This window comes from Mesoplodon bidens (assembly GCF_964165515.1).
Source record: "Mesoplodon bidens genome assembly, chromosome: 9".
Lineage (NCBI taxonomy): Eukaryota > Metazoa > Chordata > Mammalia > Artiodactyla > Ziphiidae > Mesoplodon > Mesoplodon bidens.
In genome coordinates, this window is record NC_138166.1 from 37932408 (window position 1) to 37957638 (window position 25231).

Below are 25231 nucleotides of genomic sequence, written 5' to 3' on the forward strand. Positions count from 1 at the left end.
TTTCAAACTATTGTTTGTATTTATTCATACTATTTATTTATATAAACTTGTTTTCATTGTTCACTTGATATATATATATTCTAGTCTATAGAATTTTTTTGAGTATTTTGGATTGGAATAATACCTCATAATTTCCCTTTAAATTAATGGATTTTGCTTTCAATTTATGATCTTTCACTTTAGGGCAAGGTTTTAGGAACAAAATTAAAATCATTAAATGAGACATAGCGCTTACTATGGTCACAACCTGAGTAAAGAAAAAAAGGTGTTTCTAGCAAGAATAAGGTAAATGGGTGTGTTGGTTTCCTGGGAAAATAATAATGTATTCTTGGAAGCACTTCTAGTTATTCATGTAATTTAAAAAATACACCTATCAAGGGAGAAAAAGCATGTAAATTTGTCAGGGACAGAAGAGAAGAGCGAAGCAGGAAATGAGGAAGAAGGGAGTTATGGAAAAGAAGCAGTTGGGAGGAGTACAGTGAGAATTGAGGAGAGTTTGTTTTTACCGTCATTGCTCTCTGACAACTTACTTTAGTTTTCAGCTCTGTTTATCAGATTGTTGTGCAATTTATCATATTAATTTTTTATACTTTCATATTTAATTGATAATTTATTATTTAAAAATAATTCCTAATCCCCTCACATCCTTTAAGCATTCAAATATCACTTTGTCAGACAGTATACTGACTAAGATTCTGTGACCTGACACCCCTCCCCAATCCCTGTATTTTGGAGCTCCCTTACCGTGTTCTACTTGTTCATCTTTTCATTGCACTTATCACCTTCTGGGAAGAATTGTAATTTACTTATTTGTTATTTTTGTTTCAGTCTGATTTTGCCACTCCCTCCCCTTCCGACCCCCCCCCACCCCCGGAATAGAAGCTCCTTGAACTCATGTAACTTAGTCACTGATGGATCCCATGAACCTAAGGCTGTGTCTTGCATATAATAGGTGCTCAGTGGTTATTTCATTTCTTAATGAATAAGTGTATTTTCTTTAAAATTAATAACATGACTGTGCCGTGGCACTTACGAGACTGTGTTTTACTCATTCACCTTATATATATCTATGATAGTTGCATACTGGGCTGGGTGTTTGGTGGCTTGTGTGTTCTCATTTTATCACTTGACATGGAAGTATGTGTGTTTAAAGATGAGTTGTTGCTTGAGCTGATGCCTGCCTCCTGAAATGTCTCTATAACGTAGCTTAGTAAGATGTTAACAAATCCCAGTGAAACACATCTGCTCTACTGTTGTCTCCAGCTCCTGGTCTCTTCAAACTTTTAAAACTGTCATAGATTACTGGAAACACAACTGCATTTGAAATTATGTCAATAAAACAGTAGTTGCAGATGCTCCATTAAGGGTTTAAAAACTAAATTGTCAGCCAAAGAAAATGGCTTGTAAATGTCTGGCCATCACTCCAGTCCTGCAGAAGTAAGTTTTCTGACAATGAGGGAAGTGGGGCTCCCTGCTCACTGACACATAAATGACTAAACTGGAGAGATTTCTTAGGGTGTCTGCTAACCAGTGGTGTGCATATGTAACTGGATGCTGGTATTGCAGTGAAGTTGTAGTGAAAATCCAGGAGGTGATGAAAGACAATCTATGGTAATAGAACTGGAGGAACTTGGGGGATTGGATCAACCAGGTACAGTCTTGCTGCTCCCTCTTTTTCATTTGTATAAGCATTTTTTCTACAATCTAGAAAGTGCAGTGCAGTGCTTTCCAATTTAATTGATGGCCCGGTCTGGCATAAGTGATTCCACATGGTGGTTGACAAATGACTCTTGGGTTAGCCCCCCACCCCTCTTATTCAAGAAATAGACAAATTAGCAGAATTTTCTCTTTTTTCTATAGAACTATCACTTGCACATCTATTTATCTATCTTAGATGAAATTTTAAATATTTTATAAACTGATGAGCCCTCTTGTTCTTGGTTTCGGGGGAAAGTGGAATATCATAAATAAAATTGTCTTACATTCTCAGTCATCGGGTTGATGGATGGTTAAAGGAAAAACAGCATCCTGGGTTTTTCAGAGGCATTGCTATGCTTAGATCAGATTATATGGTGACTTGTAGTGTAACCATACTAATATCTCTTTACACAAGAAAAATTTCTTCTAAATAACAATATCAATTTGGGATTGCTCAAGGGATTTAGTAGAAAGTCTTAGAACATGGCAGTGGTAATAGATACTCAGAAGGTCAAAAATTCTCAGCTAGAGAATGGTTCAATATGCTCATTTATCACTTTCCACTTTTGCTCATATAAAACAAAGACATACAACTAGGTGTAAGTTCAACTACTGTACCAGCTTTAAATCAGGCTTTAAAAAAAGTAAAGCAAATCCCAGTTTACTACTGTCAGTTCACAGAATTCACTCTGATATAATCTTCATGTTGTAGATATTTCTGATTGTGTTGTTCCCAAAACTCATGGGCAGAAATAAACTGAATGGCAAAGATGTGACTCTTCCACATATATAACACATGTCATCTAAAAATTGTAATGCACATATAATTACCTAGTTAATAATTTTCTAGAAAAATACTGATGAAAATAATCTGAATTTACCAAGAATCAGACAAAGACAATTGAGAGAAAACAAAGTGATAGCTTTCTTTAATCTATTGGTTAGGCTAGACTGGAGAGATGGCTTTTACAACATTCTTGGGAAAATTCACAATTTAGGATTCATAAGCTGTGATCCTCAGATGAGGACAGTGGATACTCATGCACATTACTGAAGCCAAGTGGTAGGATGATACACTGCACCCAAGCTGTTTCCATGAGTGAATAGGCTCTAGCCTTTCTGGCTTGTTTTCTCAGTGCTGGAGAAGACATCACACATTCTTTGGAAGTAGAGTCCAAACCAGAACTCCACTAGATCTCCTGTCCTGCCTCTGTGTGGCCTGGGTGACCCACTTTAGCTTGAAGGAGCTCTGGGAAATTCGATATGTCTACATCCAGTTTAAGGGCTACTCCTGGGTGGTCCTTAGCAGTTCATAGGGTTTGATTCTGGGGCCATTATATGAGATTCAGAGGAGCCCAAGAATCTGGGCCTGGACAAGATCCAGTCTGTTAAGAATGGCGATTACTCCTGAGCATTTCAATATATAAGCTGGAAGGACTAGAGCAGTTCTGGGAGAATGTACAGATAACACCAAACACACCTCACCAACTCTGCAGCCATCTTGGCTACCATCTTCCAAGGTCCAACTCAAGGCACCACGTTTTCAGATTGAGCAATAACTAGGCATTAAGACAGGTGTTCAGAACTTTCCAGGAATGGCGTTATGACTAGAAAGACCCAAAGGCATTTGCTTTAACCTACTTAGATTCAGTGATTTCTCTAAATGATAGCAATTCTTAATTATATACACATTAATAAAAGAACCGAGATGTGGCAAATCTAAAACTCATTTATATTTTACTATAAAAAATAGTGGGTAGTGGAAAGAGCATGTGCTTTGGAGACAGCCAGTCCTGAGTTCGAATTCTCACTCCCCATTTACTGGCAGAGAGACTGGCTGAGAGACTTGGGGCATTATCCCAAGAGGTAATACGTGCAGAAAATATCAAGGATTATTCAAAAAATGTTCAGATATGTTTGTATGTGTCAATCTTGTAAGAAAAGTAACAGTGTTTCAACTGTAAAAACCTACTTGCAAACTGCCTCTGTTTTATCTGTCTCCATAGCAATCATTAGCATCTAACATAATGTATATTTTACATATTTACCTCACTTGCTCCCTGTCTCCCATTCCCAATTTCCCCCCGAAAGTAAGATTTCATGGTTGCAGGAATTTACTGTCTGATTTGCTCACCATTGCATCCTCAGGAACTGCAGTAGAAACTGGTACATAGTGTCGGGTGGAGTTTCCTGATGGTGGCAGGAGCGGCCAAGGCCTGATGGGTCCTCTCTGCAGTGGTTGGAAGTCAGTCCTCCAGGCCACTTGGAGCCTCCTCTGCTGCCTTGCCCAGATTGGTAGGCACCAGTTAAGTGAGTTAATCGTTTTTCTGCTTAAAATTGCTTAAGTTTGTTCATTTTTCTGAGACTGAACCGTTGTTATAATTTAGTAAAGGAATTATTTAGAAATAGCTGCTCTGTGAATCCACACTATAAAGGCAGAAGGTGGGGATTATTTTGTTCTTCACTTCAGATCTAAAGAGAGGGCTTTAAGAGAACATTGAGAATCTAGTTCAGTCCATGGCAGACTGGGGGAGACACCGGAGCCTAGTGTCTGACTTTGGCTGTTAAGTATAAAGGTCACAAATGAGTGACTAGCCAGCAGCTGGTAGATAAGCCAAGGAGGGGAGGAAGCAGGGACTAACTCTTGTGCTTAGAAGTTCTCAAAGTAAAGACACCTGAGCCATCCGACCCACACCATATACGGGCCGTGCGTGAGAAAGAACCTGCATGAGATCATCTCAGTCTCTGCAGGCTCCTCTCTGAAGGAGAGGATGTGATCTCAAGGGAGAGATACTGAAGAGGCCCAGACCCTGAAGGATTCTCAATGAATACAAAAGGAGTAATCAACCAACCTCTTCCCTAGAGATGGAGGTTGCTGAAGAACCTAAGAAATACTCTCAGAGTCAGCTTTATGTCTGTAGGCCTCAGGGGTTACCACGCCAGCTCGTAACAATGCCGGTCAAACAAGAAATTTCTTGTTCTCTTTGCTTCCTTCTACTCCTGATCGCTGCCAACAAACAGTTGCCCTCACCTGCTTACTAAACACAGTTTGTGCCCCATCTCTCCTCTCTTCCCCCGATAGGCCCTCAACAGGGGACTGAGTTTTGATCACTGAATGGGAGTAGACCTTCTGATTGAGCTATATTTGAAGACTCAAGGTAACAATAGAATTTCTTATTATTCACAGTGACAAATGTTTTATAATAGCATACAATTATAGCTATTCAGACTTCAGAGATCACATTTTCTTCAACTACTGAACTATACTGAAAGTCAAGTGAGATTTGAAGAGCAAGAAAAAGAAGCCTGATTAAGGGATTAGAAAGGGGCAAAATATGCAAGAATGGGAATGAGATATGAGACATAACTAGAGGTGTGATTAAAATAGTAATAAAATAATAAAGTATGTCTGCAGACAATTCTATGACAACAAATCTGAAAACCTTAGACATAGGTGACATAGATGCTTTTCTAACGTAATTTAAATTTCTAAAATTATCCCAAGAGAAGGCAAAAAAAAAGTCAATAATCAAAAAGTGATTGAGAAGGTTAAAAATCTGCCATTAATGAACTCCACTAAGGCCATAGATTTTCCCAGCTGGATTGTATCAAGTCTTTATAAAAAAATAGATAATTCCTATGTTACTTAAGCTACTACTCCCCTGGAAAAAATTCTTAATATAAAACCTTATGAAGTTATCATAAAAAACAAAAATGCAGCTCAAACTCCTATGTAAATACACAAAGATATTTGTAAAAAAAAGAGATAGTTGTAATATCCAGAAACCTATCAGTATAATGACATACATCAATCTATTAAAAAAATCATATGGTAATATCAATACATTCTAAAAAAATTATATGAATTAATCAAAACTACAATGAGGTTTCACTTCACACCAGTCAGAATGGCCATCATCAGAAAATCTACAAACAACAAATGCTGGAGAGGGTGTGGAGAAAACGGAACCTCCTGCACTGTTGGTGGGAATGTAAATTGATACAGCCACTATGGAGAACAGTATGGAGGTTCCTTAAAAAACTAAAAATAGAACTACCATATGACCCAGCAATCCCACTACTGGGCATATACCCAGAGAAAACCATAATTCAAAAAGAGTCATGTACCACAGTGTTCACTGCAGCACTATTTACAATAGCCAGGACATGGAAGCAACCTAAGTGTCCATTGACAGATGAATGGATAAAGAAGATGTGGCACACAGATACAATGGAAAATTACTCAGCCATAAAAAGAAACGAAATTGAGTAATTTGTACTGAGGTGGATGGACCTAGAGACTGTCATACAGAGTGAAGTAAGTGAGAAAGAGAAAAACAAATACCATATGCTAACACATATATATGGAATATAAAAAAAAAAAGGGTTCTAAAGAACCTAGGGGCAGGAGAGGAATAAAGACGTAGACGTAGAGAATGGACTTGAGGACACGGGGAGGGGGAAGGGTAAGCTGGGATGAAGGGAGAGAGTGGCACTGACATATGTACACTACCAAATGTCAAATAGCTAGTGGGAAGCAGCTGCAGAGCACAGGGAGGTCAGCTCGGTGCTTTGTGACCACCTAGAGGGGTGGGATAGGGAGGGTGGGAGAGAGACGCAAGAGGGAGGGGATATGGGGATATATGTATACGCATAGCTGATTCACTTTGTTATACAGCAGCAACTAACACAACAATGTAAAGCAATTATACTCCAATAAAGATTTTTTTAAAATTTTAGAATTAATAAGAATAAAATATGACAAAATAATCAACCTCAAATTAAACTAATTATCATTAAGTTAGAAAATTCTCATTGCAATTAATATGAAAAATTAGATGTAAATTTCTACTGCTGCCATTGCTTTGGAATGGTAAGTTAAAAAAAATTTAGTAAAAACATTAGAAAATAGAAGTTTTTCTTTCCTAATGACAGTATTATATGTGTAGAAACCCTAAGATTCTAATTAAAATCAGAATCAATGAAAAATAATGGATAAGAGAATTTAAGATAAAAACAAGATAAATATGTTAAAACCAAGAGCTTTTGTCTATATTGTCTATAAGCAAATGGCAATGAAAATGGAAAGACATCTGTTTATAGTAAGCAGCATAATATTCTCACAGATAACTTTTAAAAAGAAAACACAGGACCTATGTTAAAAAAAATCTGTGAATCTTACTCATAGAATATTAAAGGACATAAAACAGTCTTTGAACTATGAAAAAACATAGTGTGACTTTGGATGGGAAGAATTAACACACTAAAAATGTCAATTCTTCAAAATTCTCCTATAAATTTGAGGCACTAATAAATAGAACTTCATCAAGGCTGATTTTAGAATTGGATACAATGATATAAAAGTTCGCTTGGAAGAATATATGTCTGAAGCAGCCAAGAAAAGTTTGATTATAGGAGAATCAGAAGCTGCGAAATATGCTTCACACATTATTCATCAGACTATAAAGTCACTACAGTCAAATCAATATGGTATTAGCCATATGGATCCATAAAAAATAGAGAATCTAGAAAATAAATGTCTGTATATGAAAATTTCATATATGGGAATGTTAGTATTTCTATTCTGTGGGAAAAGAATGACTTATTTATTAAGTGGGGATGACAATTAGCTATCCAGAAGGAAACTAAGCTGGGTCCACTCTCACTATATGTGCTGTTCAGTGCTGTAGCCACTAGCCACAAGTGTTATTTACATTTTAATGGAACTTAAATTAAATTGAAAGATTATGTTTCTCAGCTGCTTTAGTCATGTTTTAAAGTGTGGCTAGTGTTTACTTCATTGGGCAGTGTAGATTATAGAAGGTTTCCATCTTTGCAAAATGTTTTGTTGGACAGCACTGATTTCTCTCTCTCTCCGTATAATATTTACATGTATATATTGTTTATAAATATTCACATAAACATAAAAATACAAATATATGTGCATTTAATTGTTCCCTATTGATTTAAAATTTAAAAATAAAACAGAAGAAAATCACCAAGGGTATCTATACAATATAAGGGTTAAGGGGAAACTTCGTAACATTACCAGAAACCCAGGAAAAATAAAGAGATATAGTTGACATAAAAATTATAACTTTTGTATACACATTGATATCAGTATCAGTTAAGGTTCTTGGTTGAAAACAACATACATTTTAACTGTATGTTCAGAAAAGCAATTTGGAAGGGAAAATGCCCAAACTATAGTGAGGGGCTGCTTTTGAGAAGATAGCACTGCTGTCTCTGTAGGACATCAATACCACAGTCACTGTCTTTCCTTGATCATTTCCACCTTAGAGTTATGTGCAGGTGAATCTGATAGGAAGGGGCTGGGGCATGTTCTAGTACCCTAGCTGCAAGGGAACCTGGGAAAGCAAGTTTCTACTTTCTGGTTTAGGAGACAGAACTCAAAAGTGGAAAATCATCCACATACAGAAAAAGTGTTCAGTAGATCCTGGAACAGCCACAAACGTGACAAATGTCCACTACACTAACATAAATAAAGTCAGCAGACAAACGATAGAATTGGGAGAAGAACATAAAAGGTTGCAACCCAGATGGTGATGAGCGTTTAATGTCTATAATACAGAAAGAATCCTTACAAATTGTAAAGAAAAAGACAAACCACTCAATAGAAAAATACATCAAGGATATGAATAGGGAATTCACAAAAGAGTAAACTCAAATTTCCTGTCCTTAAAATAACAAGGGAGTATCACTTTACCATCACCAACTGACAAAATTGTAAAATTTCAATAAACCTACTGCTGGTGGGTATGAAGGAAATTACATATTCTTTGCTACTGGAATTATAAATTATTCTCATCTTTTTGGAAAACAATTTAGCAGTGCCTCTAAAATTTTAAATAACCATAGCCTTAGAAGCAACCCCATTCTTCAGAAGTAAAAGCACCACTGTATAAAAATATACATACAAGGATGTTTATTGTACTTTTTCGTAGAGGCAAAAGTCTGAAAGAGTGAATGGCCTTCAACTGAGAAAAAATTATGATACATTTACACTATGGGCTATTAAAAAGCAATTACAAACAGTGAGTAAGACCTGTGTCATTTGTCTTGGAGTGATTATGACAGTGAGTTGTTGAGTGAGAAAAGCAAGATGCAGAGAAACAACTAGAACAACACACAACACACACTATAAAAAGTGGCAGAGTTTTTACAAGAATCATAATGGGGGAGGGTGAATTGATGAAGGTGAAGAAAGGGAACGGAGAAGAAGTAGGCAAACAAACCAAGAAAACAAGCCTTGTAAATTAAAAACATAACCAAAAATCTCATTTATGTAAAACTACCTACCTGAGTTATGTATACCTGCTTCAAGAGAAACCATAAAATAGTGTAGTCTTGGTCTATAGACTTTAGAAATGTCTAACATATATTCTTAGGTGAAAAATTATTTCACAGAGTAATATGTAGAGAATGAGTCCATTAAAAAAAAACAAAGGTGTGTGTTTGTATGTATTTGTACTGAAAAGATGATACACATCCATTTATTAATTCTGGTTTCCTCAGAAAGTGTAGAATTGGCAAGCAAAGGATGGTTTTACTTATTATACTAGTCCTAATTAATTTCAAAATTTAAAACACATTAAAAAACAAAAATTAAAAATATGTTAACATTCTAGAATGTGTTGTAAAGGGAATAAACTCTATTATGATTCAGAGAGTAATTAGAGACCATTTACTGAGAGAGGGAGCCTTTGGGATAGCCTCTCTGAGGAAAGTGTCTGAGTTGAGACCTGAAGAATAACAATAAGCTTTATTGTGGAGAGCTGGACAAAGAATATTCTAAGCTGAATCCACAGACCTGACAGTTCATTTGAAGGGCAGAAAGGAAGCCAGGGCACCAGCTGTGTCGGGGGCACATGGATAGGTGGTGTGGATTAAGGTCAGGGAGGCAGAGACTTATAGACCACTGCTAATAAAAGTTTGAGTTGAACCACTTCTAGTCAGCAAACAGGAAAAGTACTTAAATTTTAAAACCTTTATAGCAGCTTGACATTGCTGAGATTCCGGCCCTTGATCACCAGACTCACCTCAGTTCAGGTGAGTTTGAACTTGGATGGTGCAGCTCATGTTGCAGATTGCTTCCAGTCATATGCAGTAGGACCGCATGTCAGTCCATGGTGCAATAGAGAAAAAACAAAAGCATAAACTAAAACAAACTTATCCTCTCCACAGGTTGATAGAGAAGCACTGTTATAAGACCTGGAGAGATGTTTGGCTGCTATTCTCAAAGAGGTGGTAAGCCATTGAAATGTTTTAAAAAGAAATGACTCTTTATATATATATATTGTACAAAAGAATTTTCTAGCTTAAAACTAGAATTGTACCAGCTTTCATCATGCAGAATGGTTTGGAAAGGATCAAGAGTTAAACAGGGAGTAGTTAAGAGACTATTCTGGTGGTGCAAGTAGATGGTGGTGGAGTGGACCAGGTGGTGGTAACTGGACTGGAGGATAGAAAAGGAAGAGTCATGAGGAGCCATGGATGATTTCTAGTTTCCTTCCCTTCCCTTTTCTCTCCTTTTTTTTTTTTTGACATAAGAACTGGTACATTATTATTATTATTTTTTTTTGCGGTACGCGGGCCTCTCACTGCTGTGTCCTCTCCCGTTGCAGAGCGCAGGCTCCGGACGCACAGGCTCACTGGCCATGGCTCACGGGCCCAGCCACTCTGTGGCATGTGGGATCCTCCCGGACCGGGGCACGAACCCGTGTCCCCTGCATCGGCAGGCGGACTCTCAACCACTGCGCCACCAGGGAAGCCCAGAACTGGTACATTATTATGATATCTATGGAGATGGGGCTAATGGGAGAAGAAAAAATTGAAGGCACAAATCAAGATTTCTGGCTTGGACAGATTTGAGTTTGAAATGTATATTACACACCAAAATGGAAATAAAGCTCATCAGAGAGGTGTGGACTAGAGGCATAATTTTGGGAGTTATTAGCACATAGGTAAAATGTGAACAATCATCCTAGTTTGCCCAGGACTCTCCCTGTTTTAGGACTGAAAGTTCTAAGACCTGGGAATCCTCTTATTCCTTGGCAAACGGGTCGTTTTTCACCTTATGTAGATGGTATTTACACCATGGAATTGGATAAGAGCAAGCAAGGAAATCACACACCAGGATTGAGTCAGGCAAATATTAAGAGGAAAGAGAATCTTAGAAGAGCTCACCAGTGAGGAGGTAGGTAAAGGCAAGACAGAAAAGTGTCAAATATCTGGAAACCAAAGGAAGAGAGAATGTCAACCATAGAATGCTGGTGAAGGTCAAGTAAGAAGAGGACAGAACAGCAGATTTGGCAAGATGATGGTCATAAGGGACTGTAACCAAAGAATAGATTCTTGGGAGTGATGGGAAAAAACCTACAATGTCATAAGTTGAATAATGAATGGCAGGAAATAGGATTAATAAGTACTAAAAAAAATCATCCTAGCAACCTTGCAATGAAGGGGAGCAGAGACATGGGCAGTAGTTTGAAAAGACTGAAGAGAGTATAAAAATGCTGTTTATGATTCTATTTGGGGAAATGAAACTACTATGTGAGTGCAGTAGGATTGCCTGGCAGTGTTAAATAGCTGTATGAAAATTTTAGCATAAATTTAAAGTGGTTGTATTCTTCCTAGTTGTTTATCTACAGTTACATTTAGCTTCTCAGATGCTGGCGTGAAAAAAATTTTTTAAATGGTTTCAGCCAATATTTGGGATTTTTCAGGGGGACATGCTAGAGAAAAAAGGAGGCAAGCAAGGTAAAATAATTAAAAGGGAATTATTTCAGTTAAGAAACATGGACTAAAAGCCAGGTTAAAGGGGGAAGAGGAAACATAATTAAGTTGGAAGAGAGTGAAATGTGAAGTCAATGGGTTAGATGTTTCACTGAAGTCGAGGAATTCTTGCAAAATGAGTACTTGGGAATGCAAGCTGAAAGAACAGCAGTTGGCAGCCAGGGAAGGGAGTGACTGATTTTAAGTTTTCAGGGATGGTGAGTTACTGCTGATGCAACCAGCATCACTGGTAGAGCGGGTGGAGGAACAGGTAATTGAAGGTGAGGAAGGGAAGGATCTGACAGGCAGGGTAAATGGTTCATCCGTATGCATCCTGAAGTTACCAAGAATGATGGCATGAGTTGAGATGGAGAAGAGAATGAGTCAAGAGGGACTAACTGGATCCAGATATGAGAATAAGAAGGAGATGTAGTGGGTGGTTTAGTCTGATGGTGCAAGCTTCAAATGGGAGGGAGTGATACATAGCCAACCCCTTACCTTCTGGTCCTGTGGTATATGGGGTATAATAGAAAAAAAAAAAAAAAACAACCTCTGCGTCAGACAAGGAAAATGGTATCACCAGGACTTAAGGTAAGAAGTTAAAGATAATGCTCAGAGAAGAGATTGAATTGATAAGGAAATCTCAGGATAGTATATTGTTAGGATTGGCTACATAATTTTCAGGGCCCAGTGCAAAATGGACATGCAGGACATCATGTTCAAGAATCATTATGAATTTCGGGACTTCCCTGGTGGTGCAGTGGTTAAGAATCCGCCTGCCAATGCAGGGGACGTGGGTTCGAGCCCCGGTCCAGGAAGATCCCACATGCCACGGAGCAACTAAGCCCATGCACCACAACTACTGAGCCTGCGCCCTAGAGCCCATGAGCCACAACTACTGAGCCTGCCTGCCTAGAGACCGTGCTCCACAACAAGAGAAGTCACCGCAATGAGAAGCCCGTGCACCACAACGAAGAGCCACCCCCGCTCGCTGCAACTAGAGAAAGCCCGCGCGTAGCAACGAAGAGCCAACGCAGCGAAAAATAAATAAATGAATTTACAAAAAAAAAAAAAAAAAAGAATCGTTATGTATTTCAAGACGGCAACAAAACATTATGTCAAATGTGGGCCCTTCTAAGTGTGGGGTCCTGTGTGACTGCACAGGTAGCATGCCCGTGAAGCTGGCCCTACCTCTTCTGGGCCTAGGAAAAAGGTTTGGAAGGGAGGGCAGCATTTGGTCAGATCAAGGGATATACTGTATTTCTTTGTTTGAGGCTGCTATGTGCTAACCATTGTTTAAATGCTTAACCAATATTATCATTTAACCCTTCTAACAGGTGAGGTAGGTGGTATCTCCCCCTTTGGCAGATGAGGAACCTAATGCACTGGAAATTTAAATGATTTGCCCAAAGTCACAGTAAGTTGCAGCCTGATTTTATTTGATTTGATTTGATTAAATTTTTTTTACTGTTAAAATTGAGATATAATTCACATACCATAAAATGTATACATAAAGTTTACAATTCAGTGGTTTTTAGTATATTCACAAAGTCGTGCAACTATCAACACTATCTAGTACCAGAATATTTCCATCATACCAAAAAGAAACCCCATACTCATTAAGCAGTAACTCCCCATATCCCTTGGCAACCGTTAATCTATTTTCGAACTCTATGGATTTGCGTATTCTGGACAATTAATATAAACAGGGTCATACAATATGCAACCTTTTGTGTCTGGCTTCTTTCACTTAGTATAATTTTTAAAATAAATTTATTTATTTTATTTGGTTTTGGCTGCGCTGGGTCTTCGTTGCTGCGTGCGCAGGCTTTCTCTAGTTGCGTGAGCGGGGGCTACTCTTCGTTGTAGTGCGCGGGCTTCTCATTGTAGTGGCTTCTGTTGTTGCAGAGCGCGGGCTCTAGGCGTTCGGGCTTCAGTAGCTGTGGCTCGCGAGCTCTAGAGTGCATGCAGCCTGATTTTAGATCTGCGTTCCTAACTACCAGGCTGTGTTGCTTCTCAGCAGTCCTAGAGTTAATAGATGACTTGGAAGACTCAGATTTAGGGCTGACCAAAGTAAACAGCAGTGTGAGATGCGACAGAATTAGTCCTCATTATGTCCCCAGAAGAATAAGAAAAATCGGCTGCAAAGTAGTTTTTTTTTAATTTCAGTTTTATTGAGGTACAGTTGACATATAAAATTGTAAAGTGTATTTAAAGTGTACATTGTGACGATACGATATACATATACACTGTGAAAGGATTCCCTCCATCTACTTAACACATCCATTACCTCACATATTTACCTTTTTTTGTTTGTTTTTCTTTTGGTGAAAACATTAAAGTTCCACTCCTTTAGCAAATTTCAATTAAACAATGTAGTGTTATCAACTGTAGTCACCATATTTTACATTAGATCCTCATACTTCATATATCCAAAGAAAATAAAAACAGGATATCAGAGAGATATCTGCATCCCCAAGCTTATTGCAGCATTATTCACAATAGCCAAGATATGGAAACAATCTAAATGTCAGTCAATGGATGAATGGATAAAGAAGATGTGGTGTATATATATATATATATATATATATATATATATATATATATATATATATATATATATATATAATGAAATATTATTCAGCCATGAGGAAGAAGGAAATCATGCTATTTTTGACAAAATGGATGGACCTTTTGGTATTATGCTAAGTGAAATAGCCACACAGAGAAGGACAAATACTGCAAGATATCACATATATGGGGACGTTTAAAAAAGAAATAAAAACACATACAGAGAGAGTTGAAAAGGGGTAGCCAAGGGCTGAAGTGTAGGGGAAATGGGAAGAGGTTGGTAAAAGGGTATAAACTTTTGGCTATAAGGTAAATAAAGTCTGAGGATCTAATGTAAAACATGGTGACTATAGTTAACACTGTAGGGTATAGTTTTGAATACTTAACATAAAAGCATCCTGAGTCAACTCTCATGTGTTACTTTCTAAAGAGGAAAGATACTTCATTTTTTAGGAAGTTTCTGGGCATGGATTTTTGCCAAGTTGGTATAGGTAGTGGATGAAGTAGAAGCCTCCGGTCATGAGATGACTTATTTCACATAGCTAATCATAGAAAACCACAATTCCAACAAAGTGTTACAATCAGAAATCATTTGAGTAAATTATTTGATGAAAGTTTAAGAAAAGTAATTGGGTAAATAAAATCATTATGATGGTGATACCACAAAAGGAAAAAGAGTCCTCATATATGGATGAATTTTTACACACTGAAAAACTACCTATGTCCCTTGGAAAAATTTGTGATCTAATTTCTTAGCACTCCGTTTTGCTTTGGCTATATACATAAGAACTCAATGATCTCACCATGTACTACTTGGTCTGTATGACAAATTGGTTATCTTATTTATGACTGAATCTCAGTTTATTCTTTGTCTCCAGATACTTTCACACTGCTATGTGTATGAGGGATTGGGGGAAGAAAAGATGCAATTAATTTCAGTCGAACTGATTATTTACCAATGCTTGTAAAAAAAAAAAAAAAGACACAGCTGGTTGCATGATTTATTGGCCTATGTAGTCTTTGTGCTTATTGAAATATGAATTGATTAATGTTCTCTGTCTAAACTTTGCTTTTGTTTTAATGGACTAGTAATAAATAGGAGTTTGGGTCAGTTTGATGTAATCCAAAGTAGAAAACAAAGAACAACTAATGAGTAGCTCTCCTAATTTTTTTAAGGCATTCCCTGGAGTATAGTATTTCCTTTCTAGCTATGCATTCTAGATGACTGTATCTGTTAGCACAGTTGTGTATGTGACACTTGTAATGGCACAGCTAGATTAAAAATGGAGGAAATACATTCAGCCTCTTTCTATTTTTTAGCATTACTGAAAAAAGGCATCTTCAATTAATTATACTTCTTTTTTTTTTTTTTTTTTTTTTTTTTTGCGGTACACGGGCCTCTCACTGCTGTGGCCTCTCCCGTTGCGGACCACAGGCTCCGGACGCGCAGGCTCAGCGGCCATGGCTCACGGGCCCAGCCGCTCCGCGGCATGTGGGATCTTCCTGGACCGGGGCACGAACCCGTTTCCCCTGCATCGGCAGGCGGACTCTCAACCACTGTGCCACCAGGGAAGCCCTATACTTCTTAGTTAACAGTTATTTTGTAGATAACACACTTTCAAATAATTAAAATATAATAAAATAGACAGTAGTGCTACTGTATAACTGTATCTTTCTATTATTTTGATATCCACTTTCTGGCAGTAGGACTAGTGTCCTTATGAGAAGAGGAGGAGATTATAGGGATACACGTGCACCGAGGAAAGGCCATGTGAGAACACAGCAAGAAGGCAGCCATCTGTAAGCCAAGCAGAGAGGCCTCAGGAGAAATCAACTCTGCCACCCTCTTGATCTTGGACTTGCAGCCTGCAGAACTGTGAGAATATATTTATGCTATTTAAGTCACCTGTATGTGGCATTCTGTTATGGCAGCCCTAGCAAATTAATATAGTTGGAAACTGTTCTATATTTTTTAAGTTAGTGCTAAAAATAACTACATCTGTTTTTAGAACTACTAGCATACATGATTTTAAGTGAATGTCAATTGGAGACTAAAAAATTCAGTTTGGATGAAATTAGACACATTTTCATTTCTCTGAGTTTAACATGTTATTTATATTAGAGCAGTAAAGATTTTCACCTTTACAAATAACTTAATTATAAAACATTTAGAAAACATAGGACAAAGGAAAAACATAATTTATTATCCTACTGATATATTTTGATGTATCAACAAAGCCAGTAATAAAAAGTGGAGAAATTAACTCTACACACGTTTATTTAAACTAGAGATTTAAAATTTAGTATATGAATATTGTCATTAAATATACTTCATATGTACATACACAAACTTTTTGAAAGCTATGTCATCAAATTCTACTGCATCAATTTAGCATAATTAATGTAACCAAGCTGTTGTTGGATAATTAGAATTTCAAATATTCTCAATTATAAATATGACAAATATGATAAATTCTCTATGACAGATACTTTCAAAAATTAACATATATACATATTTTCAGCTGTCTCTCTTCTTCTAAAGCATTCTCTTCTACCTTCCAAAGAGGAGGGATACTTTGTTTCGGCAATTTCAGGCATGGGGTTTTGCTGTGTTGATCCAGGAAACGGAGGAATTAGAGCAATGTGTAAGTCTAAGAGGCTATGTTAATTCATGTGAGGAAGACACATGCAAGAAAAGAAAAATGTTGAGTTGAAAAGATGGAGAAAAGAGGTGAGAGAGAAGAAATGGTCAGTGCTCAATTGTAGAAAAAAGTTTTGGAGAGTTTTAATAGAGAATCAGAGACATTGGGAGCAGCCACCAAACTGTAATGAGGATTTTAGGGAAGATAAACGGGAGACGATTTTTGGAAGTTCTGTGTAGTATGACTAAGATACTCATTCAAAAGTCCTTTTGAGAAATATGAAAATTTTCATTTTTTAAGTATTTTTGAATATTGGATGATGTTTTCTTTAAAATTTAAAAAACACTGATTAAAAACTACCACTTCATTTGTAATACATAAACAACAGGGATTATATATATGTGTGTGTGTGTGTGTGTGTATTTGCAGCTTAATTCTTGAATACACCCATAATTTATAAATAACATGCTTGATAAAAATGGTGTGCAAACTTTAAAGGTTTTAATCTATATTTTCAAACTGCTATATAAGAAATTCTATCTTTTTATCCACTGACAGTATTTAAAAGTGCTTGTTTTCTTACCATTTCTTCAACTTTGCCAATTGATAGGTAAACAATGATGTCAAATTATTTCATTTTTATTAAATGCGTGTGGATATTTTCTCATATTACCTCTCTGTCTCTCTCTCATATTATTACCTTTCTCTCTCTCTCTCTCTCTCTCATATAAATGGCTGGCCTACAAATTTTCTAATTAAAAATTGAATAATATCTCATGAAATGTATAGTTTCCAATATTTATTTTGTAAGATTTATAGCACAGTATTTTCACTTTAAATGAAATGCAAAGCTTATATTTTTTTTTTTTTTTTTTTTTTTTGCAGTACGTGGGCCTCTCAACTGTTGTGGCCTCTCCCATTGTGGAGCACAGGCTCCGGACGCACAGGCTCAGCAGCCATGGCTCACGGGCCTAGCCGCTCTGTGGCATGTGGGATCTTCCCGGACCAGGGCACGAACCCGTGTCCCCTGCATCGGCAGGCGGACTCTCAACCACTGCGCCCCCAGGGAAGCCCAAAGCTTATATGTTACATAAAGAAATCTAGTTTCAGGTAACAGTGAGATGTAATGTTTTCTAAAATTACAAAATTTTGTAGTTAGAGCTCATAGGAAATACTGTTCTTAGTTATCATTCTCAGAATATGGATTATTTCTCTCAGTTAAAAGGGTTGACTTTCAGATTCAATCTTATTAAGTGTAATTTTTTTTTTTTTTTTTTTTTTTTGCGGTACGTAGCCCTCTCACTGTGGCCTCTCCCATCGCGGAGCACAGGCTCAGTGGCCATGGCTCAGGGGCCCAGCCGCCCCGCGGCATGTGGGATCCTCCCGGACAGCGGCATGAACCCGTGTCCCCTGCATTGGCAGGCAGACTCTCAACCACTGCACCACCAGGGAAGCCCTTAAGTGTAATCTTTTTAAAAAAAATCTTTAAGAATCTGTCAGAAAACATCTATCTAGCTTTCAGAAAAAATTGATGAGGAAAACACTCATTTATATTTTTACTTTTTATCTCCTTTGTAGTTTCAGATATTTTATTCCCTACCTCCTATTTAAGCCTTAAGGCTTCCACCTATACTCTTGATCCCATTCCCTTTTCTGTTTCTTATTTCAAGTAGTAACATCTACCACGCAATCACTCAAGGCAAAACTTGCAAATCACATTTGACACCAGCTTTTCCTCTACATTTTCCAAGTGAAATCGTATCAATTTTATTTCCTGAATATATTCAATATGTTTATTTTTCTTGTTCATGGCAAATAGTGCTTAGCAGAGGCCCTTATTAGCTCATTATGATATTCTTTTTCATAAAATTTTTTAATGCATCTTCCTCATCTAATGAATTCTAAACTCTGTAATCTGGTATATAAAGCCCTCTCTTCCAATCTCTTCTATCTCTCCAACTCTTGCATTTTGTATTGAGTTATTTGCTGTTCCCTAAAATTCAACATATTGTATGTCTCTGTTCTTTTCAAAAACTGTTTGTTTCCTTGGAAGTAAGAGTCTGTGTCATTCCTTTTTCTTTGATTTCCTAAATTTTGCTTTTCTTGTAAGAGTTAGTTTACCTGCCTCCTGAGAGCCTATCTGGTATGGACCAGGTGCTCATCCTTGTATTTTTATGATACGTTTCCTTCTTCTTCTTTTTTTTTTTTTTTGCAGTATGCAGGCCTCTCACCGTTGTGGCCTCTCCTGCTGTGGAGCACAGGCTCCGGATGCTCAGGCTCAGCGGCCATGGCTCACGGGCCTAGCCGCTCTGCGGCATGTGGGATCTTCCCAGACCGGGGCATGAACCCGTGTCCCCTGCATCGGCAGGCAGATTCTCAACCACTGCGCCACCAGGGAAGCCCCCCTTCTTCTTTTAATCTATCTGTATCATGATTAAGCTCTTCGCTCCTCTTCTACTTCTCTGATGATTAGAAGTAACTTTATGTATGAGACTGTCTTATTTTCCTTTGTGCTCACAATATCTCGCCTAATAGCATATATACATATATGCTATTAGGATGGATACACACACAGTCTCTCAATACGTAATTTTTGGACTAAACTGAATGTCACATCTTCATTTCTCCTCTATTATGAGAAATATAAGAAGTGAGCTGCTCTATTTTTTTTAAAAAAACTTTAAACAAGTTCAGAAAATGTTTACTATTGTACTTTCTTATTACATTAGAAGAGCGGAAATCGCTAATCCTTGGCCCCAGGTTTATATATTTAGTGTAAAGGGATATATCTTATAGGTCTTCTTGGTCAGGAAGAAGCTCACATTCAAATCCAGAAAGTTCTTTTTATTTTGTTAACTTTAGAGAAAACCTCTATTTTATGAACCATGACCTGCCTTCAAATAACAGCACAGAATTAACCAATAGAGAGGAGATACAAGAAGAAAAAGCTAAAATATGTAGAAATAGGGATCCAAAAGGGAGATAGACCAAAGTAGGCTTGGAATTCACTGGTCTTGATCAAATCTTTAATAAGCTTACAGGCTTCATGTAGCAGAGTTGCACTCACCTATGGATTCCACACAGCCCTTCCAGTGCTTTATCTTATGGATGGAGGGGACCCTCTGTAAAATATCATGAAGTGCAGCAACCTAATTTAGATTATGAGAATCTAAACTAATTAAGTTTGCCTTGACCATTCTATATGAAGAGCTCTCCTATACATAATTTTTCACATCTTACATAGATATATAGACATACACACACAATTATGTTTTTTAATTATTTGTCATAATCTTGTTTTCCCTGACTTAAATTCTTTAAAGCTAGAATGTATAAATTATATTTTTTAACTCCATGCACATAATACATTAGTTGTGCTCCAGATATCTACCTGATAATTTTTAGTTTCAAAATTAAAAAAATCTTTTTTTCTCAATGAACATTACTAAGAAGTCAATAACTCATCCGTGCATAGGTAATATATACGAGTTCTCTCCTAGCTCACCAAGTTGGGGAAATACCTAAAACTAACTAATGGCACTGTTTCCTCTCATAAATTTGTATAATTTATGGCAGCAGAGGACTGGAGAATTAATGGAAGGGTTAAAAAAAAAAAAGCATCTTCCCTCTCTTACATTTGAGAGATTATATGCCTCTGAACCCTAGATTCCTTGCATGCCAGGACTGTGACTTATTAATATTTTAGCCTCAGTGCCTGGCACATAGTGAGTGCTTAAGACATGTCTGAATGAGTTAATGGAGGAGAAAAATCTAGGTCCCTGACTGTTAAGCCACATCTCAACAATTTAGTGAATGAACAGAATATGTGTGGGGTAGGAATTCAATCAATCAACACAGGCATGTACAAACCAAATTTCAGATTAGTTAGAACCAGAATCAACTCTCCCTTTGTGGGTTTAAATTTAGTTAGATCTAAGGGAGTCTCAGATCACATCTGTTACTTGATTTTGGATCTTGACAAAATGTGGCAAAGGAGTGGCATTCAATGATACAATCGAGAGGGCTTCCCTGGTGGCGCAGTGGTTGAGAATCCGCCTGCCGATGCAGGGGACACGGGTTCGTGCCCCTATCCCGGAAGATCCCACGTGCCGCGCAGCGGCTGGGCCCGCGAGCCATGGCCGTGGAGCCTGTGTGTCCGGAGCCTGTGCTCCGCAACGGGAGAGGCCACAGCAGTGAGAGGCCCGCGTACAGCAAAAAAAAAAAAAAAAAAAAAAGATACAATCGAGAAATGGATCTCTTCATTCTATTTTTGGGGTGTAGGTCATTTATCTCGTCTTCTTCCTGTTTTTAAACGTTTGCAGGTAGCGAGGTGAAGCAGAATCAGCACAATCTCTCAGTGTCATAACCGGACATGGGGTTGACCATTGTAACACCAACCATAATCACCTACAGGGCACTTTCAGGGCCCTCTGTGCGATGAACTGGACCTGGCAGCATTGGCTGTTGCACATGATTGGGGTAAGACACACTCGCACATATGCAACCACTGTTCTAGGCCTCCAGGCTGGAAGAAACTGAAACAAGGGTTTGGTGTCTTAAGCTGAGGCACATTGTGAATAAATACCCAATACTGACGTTAGTATTACGCCACAGTCAGGAATCTGTCTGAATAATTGAACATGACATTCATTCTCTAACTGCTGAGGCTGAGTGAAGGAAGGTGGAAAAGTATATTTTTGCTTAACTGGGCCTATCACTCTGAAATTTAGCCCCAGTCATCTGTCGCACTGAGAGGGGAATGCTGGAATGTTACAAAGCATATTTCCCCCAAATAGAGGAAATGTAGTTCAGAAGCCAGAGAATTCGACTAGTCCCCTCATTTGTTTTTCAAGTTTTGCTCAAATTGGCTCGCAAATTTATCTACCATGCGTTGCACATGGATATTTTTGTCACCGAATGTTTTACAACAGCTGTGATCCTGATGGGGATTTAGTTAACCAAAGGCCCCTCTGCATGCAAGCGGTCACCAGGCATCTAATGGGCTGAGGGCTGAAATGACAATAAAGTGTGCAGAACCATGCAGCTGTGGGCCAAATGTAGGGTAATAACTAGCAGTTGGCCATTATGGGGTTAACTGCTGGTGTTCTTGGTAAGTGTAAAAAAATGTGGAGGTCCTGCTCAAAAACACAGCCCACATTCGAATAGTTCCATTGGGTTAGAGTTAAAAATGCTTCTGCTTCCTTTTCAACTGGTGATTATTTTTAGGACACCAATCTTGTTGGAGTGTCTAACACGTATATTATAATTATAATTTTTTGATAATTATGTTGTAGTTTTCCAACATGCTTTTAATCTAAATAAGGGATCTTTGCAGAATATCAGCTTCTTAGTCTCTGGGGTTTCAGCCACTAGTGCCTGTGCCTTTATAATTTCCAGACTTGTTGCATTTACTCTGGGAAGAATTTTTACCTACATTTGTTGAGTTAAAGAGCCATCCACTCTGTTGTTTTAAACAAATGAAATTGTATCACTGCAATGTCAGTCCAAACATGTGTAATTAACATGGAAAATATGTCTGAGCCATATTGGTCAAGATAGATGACTTCCTTGCATGACTTATAAACAGTTAGAGGCATAAAGCCAGGATGTCAGAACCAAGTTGTATACTGCAAAGGTTTATCTGGGAGGACTTTCAAATTACAAAGGAAAAAAGAAAGACAAAATCAGCCTGCCATGCTTTCTTAGCAAGGAGAGCAGCTTTCTGCTATCTGTATAAAAATAAGCCTTCTGTCCTCCTTTCGACATGTGTTACTCACACTGCAAAGGTCAAAACGGACATCTCCTTCTTCTGGAAATGTTCATCAAGCAATATAATGGTACATGTCAGGGCTTTCAGATCATTCTGGCTGGAAACGGGCCTCTAATCTCCTTTTAAATTTTATCAGTGACTGTGCACAGAATTCTCTTTGGAATTCTTTGATCAGTGGCCTAGGCTCTGAAAGAAAGAGAACTCTATCCCCTATGTGCTTTTCTGAGTCCTCTGAAAGCTACCAGCTTTGACGTTTTTTGAGGGTTTTTTCCTAGGTAATGATCCAGTAATACTATTACTTACAGGTAGTAGAGGTGTAGCTACCTTACCTGCAGATGCTCTTCCGTTCCTTTGCTGGATAAAATGAACTCATTCGGAGTACACCTGAAGAATCTTTTTTTTCCCTCAAGTATAACCCAATCCTGTTTTTATGTTATCAGTGGCATCAATTAGAAATTAAGTGTGCCAAGAACCTCTCAGAAAATCCCACTTGTGACTGAATCACATCCAAGGAAGTACAGTTACCAAGGCATAAGTTAACTTAGGATAAGAAAAATCCAGTTTGACTATAGCCCTATACAGCAACACCTCCCTTTCCAGAAGGTGTAATGAATTGTCAGTGTACAGCTTTTTGTAGACTTATATGGGAAATTCTTCCTCTGAGAAAGGTCCCTTGGTTTCATTCTGGTGGTGCTATATCAGCAAGGTTCTTGACCACTTGGTTCGTGAAAGCTTGCTGTTCATGAACTAAACTCATGTATATTCTAATAGTAAAGGCCTTAGGATGTATAATTCCTTCTTTAATTATCAAGCAGCTTGAGCTCTGAATGGTGTTTTCATATATGAGGGAGGGAGCGTGAAAGCAAAAGAGAGAGAAAGTGAGGGAGAAAAAGAGGGAGAGAGAGGTCTAGGAATATTTTGCTCTACTGTTTCAAAAGGGAAAATTGTCTAAATTGTTCTATCTTGAGGTTACCTGAAGAAGGGTGCTCATAAAATAAGACTGCTTCCTGCTGCAGACGTCAGTTTTACTGTGGATTGCAGGAAAGTTTTACATGGATTTTTGATGTCTGTCAAGGAAAGGGAAGTTAATGTTCTGCCGGGCAGGGAAGGTAAACATAAAACACATGGGCTCCTCGGAAACTGAACAAAACGTGGAAGCCCTCACTCATCCTTGGGAATGTGGTAAAGCTATGAAAGCAGAACCATCATCACTCCATCTTTATTGGCATTAGTCCCATGTCAGCATTCTAGAAAACCTTCTCTACCCCTCCTTCCATTCCACACCTCTGATAACATCTGATGAGACTGGCAGGATAAAGTTGAATAACTCTTGGAAAAGGGATGCATTCCTTTCCGTCTTCACCCTGCTGGGTACCTCAGTATATCGAGGATGGATGCCTTTATTCTAGGCCCCATCCCTCAATTACAGGAGCTTTGCAGTACTCTTATCTGGATGGATTGAAGACCTAATAGATGAGTGGGAAAAGCATTAGGCATCCTCAGAAAAGGAAAGCAAAGAACTTATCAAAACAGGACATAGGGTGCTACCTTGAAGCCCAAAACTCAATTTTATTTTTTTATTTTTTAGTACACAGACTGATGCCATGAAAACAACTGCCAACAAATCAGTAAGTATAATCCAAGGGATTTATTCTTTTTTTAAAAAAAGTTGAAGATGTACGGTAGTAAATTACTGTAAGATATAGTCTCAGCCAAAGCTAACCTGGAGGGGGTTTTATATAAGTGTGTTGTATACGCATGGGCATATGGTCACATATACATGTATCAAGGAATGGATCGGTCATCCTGAATATATTCAATCTCTTGTGAAATACTGGGCACTGGAAGTTGGAAGCTGCGGAAAACACAGCATATGCTATAAGCATTTCACCTATTAAAAGTATCTGACACTTGGCAGGTGCATTCAAGAATGACAACTCTTGGCAAGTTCATCTTAGCCTTGCACACGAATAATAAAGAGAAAGGAATATTTTCAGTCTGGCAGAAATAAGCAACAGGTGCTAAAGGCCTTGTGCTGTAGTTTAACAGGAGGGAGTATATTGAACAGTGTGAAATAAGCAGACATAATTATAATATATTGTAATGAAAATGATGGCTCCTAATTAATTCTGGTCTAGACTTGTTCAAAGACCCTGGGGCCAGCACACCTTAGGGGAAGGATTATACCCTTTAATAATAACAGAATGCATAAAATATTTAATAGTGTACCCTTCGTAGAGTAAAAAAGTCCCTTGGGGATTCTAAAATCTAAGGGCTATTTTTTCTGACGTGGAGCTTTAGTGGTAATCCCATATGTTCAGGGCTGTGGAACCTCCAGTATGTCCTTATCTAGAATCTATTTGTCTGCTCTTTAGCGTAAGGAGCTTAATCCAGTATTTTATTCTCATCTCTCATTCATTCTGGTTCTTGAAACAGATTATTTATTGCATCAAGGCTGCTATTCACCACACATGTAAGATCTCTAATGTCAAGAGCAGTTATTCTTGAGTGACTCCTGTTCTAGATGCTGTCAATGAAGATGGTATAGCCCAACGTTCATACACCATTGTATCCCTACTGTATCTTTTGTGTCTGGTGCTTTGTTTGCAAGATGACTAAGAATACAATAGGGCAATCTTGACAATTGTAGTAAAACTGACAAAAATATTTAGGCTCTGGAGTAAGGTTTGCCAAATTCAGAACTGTTTCTAAATCCTGCATATGTGGTTTTGACTTGATTAGTTCAATTCCCCAA

General features: G+C 37.9%; 1 long non-coding RNA gene across 1 annotated transcript; it reads left to right on the top strand.

Annotated features, from left to right (window-relative positions):
* Nucleotides 1–231: 231 nt before the first annotated feature.
* LOC308622531 lies at nucleotides 232–25231 on the top strand. The gene is made up of 9 exons (XR_014016650.1): nucleotides 232–285; nucleotides 3847–4008; nucleotides 4781–4856; nucleotides 9904–9966; nucleotides 12831–12910; nucleotides 15769–15940; nucleotides 21029–21185; nucleotides 24065–24104; nucleotides 24913–25231. It is a non-coding gene; the product is annotated as an uncharacterized lncRNA (long non-coding RNA).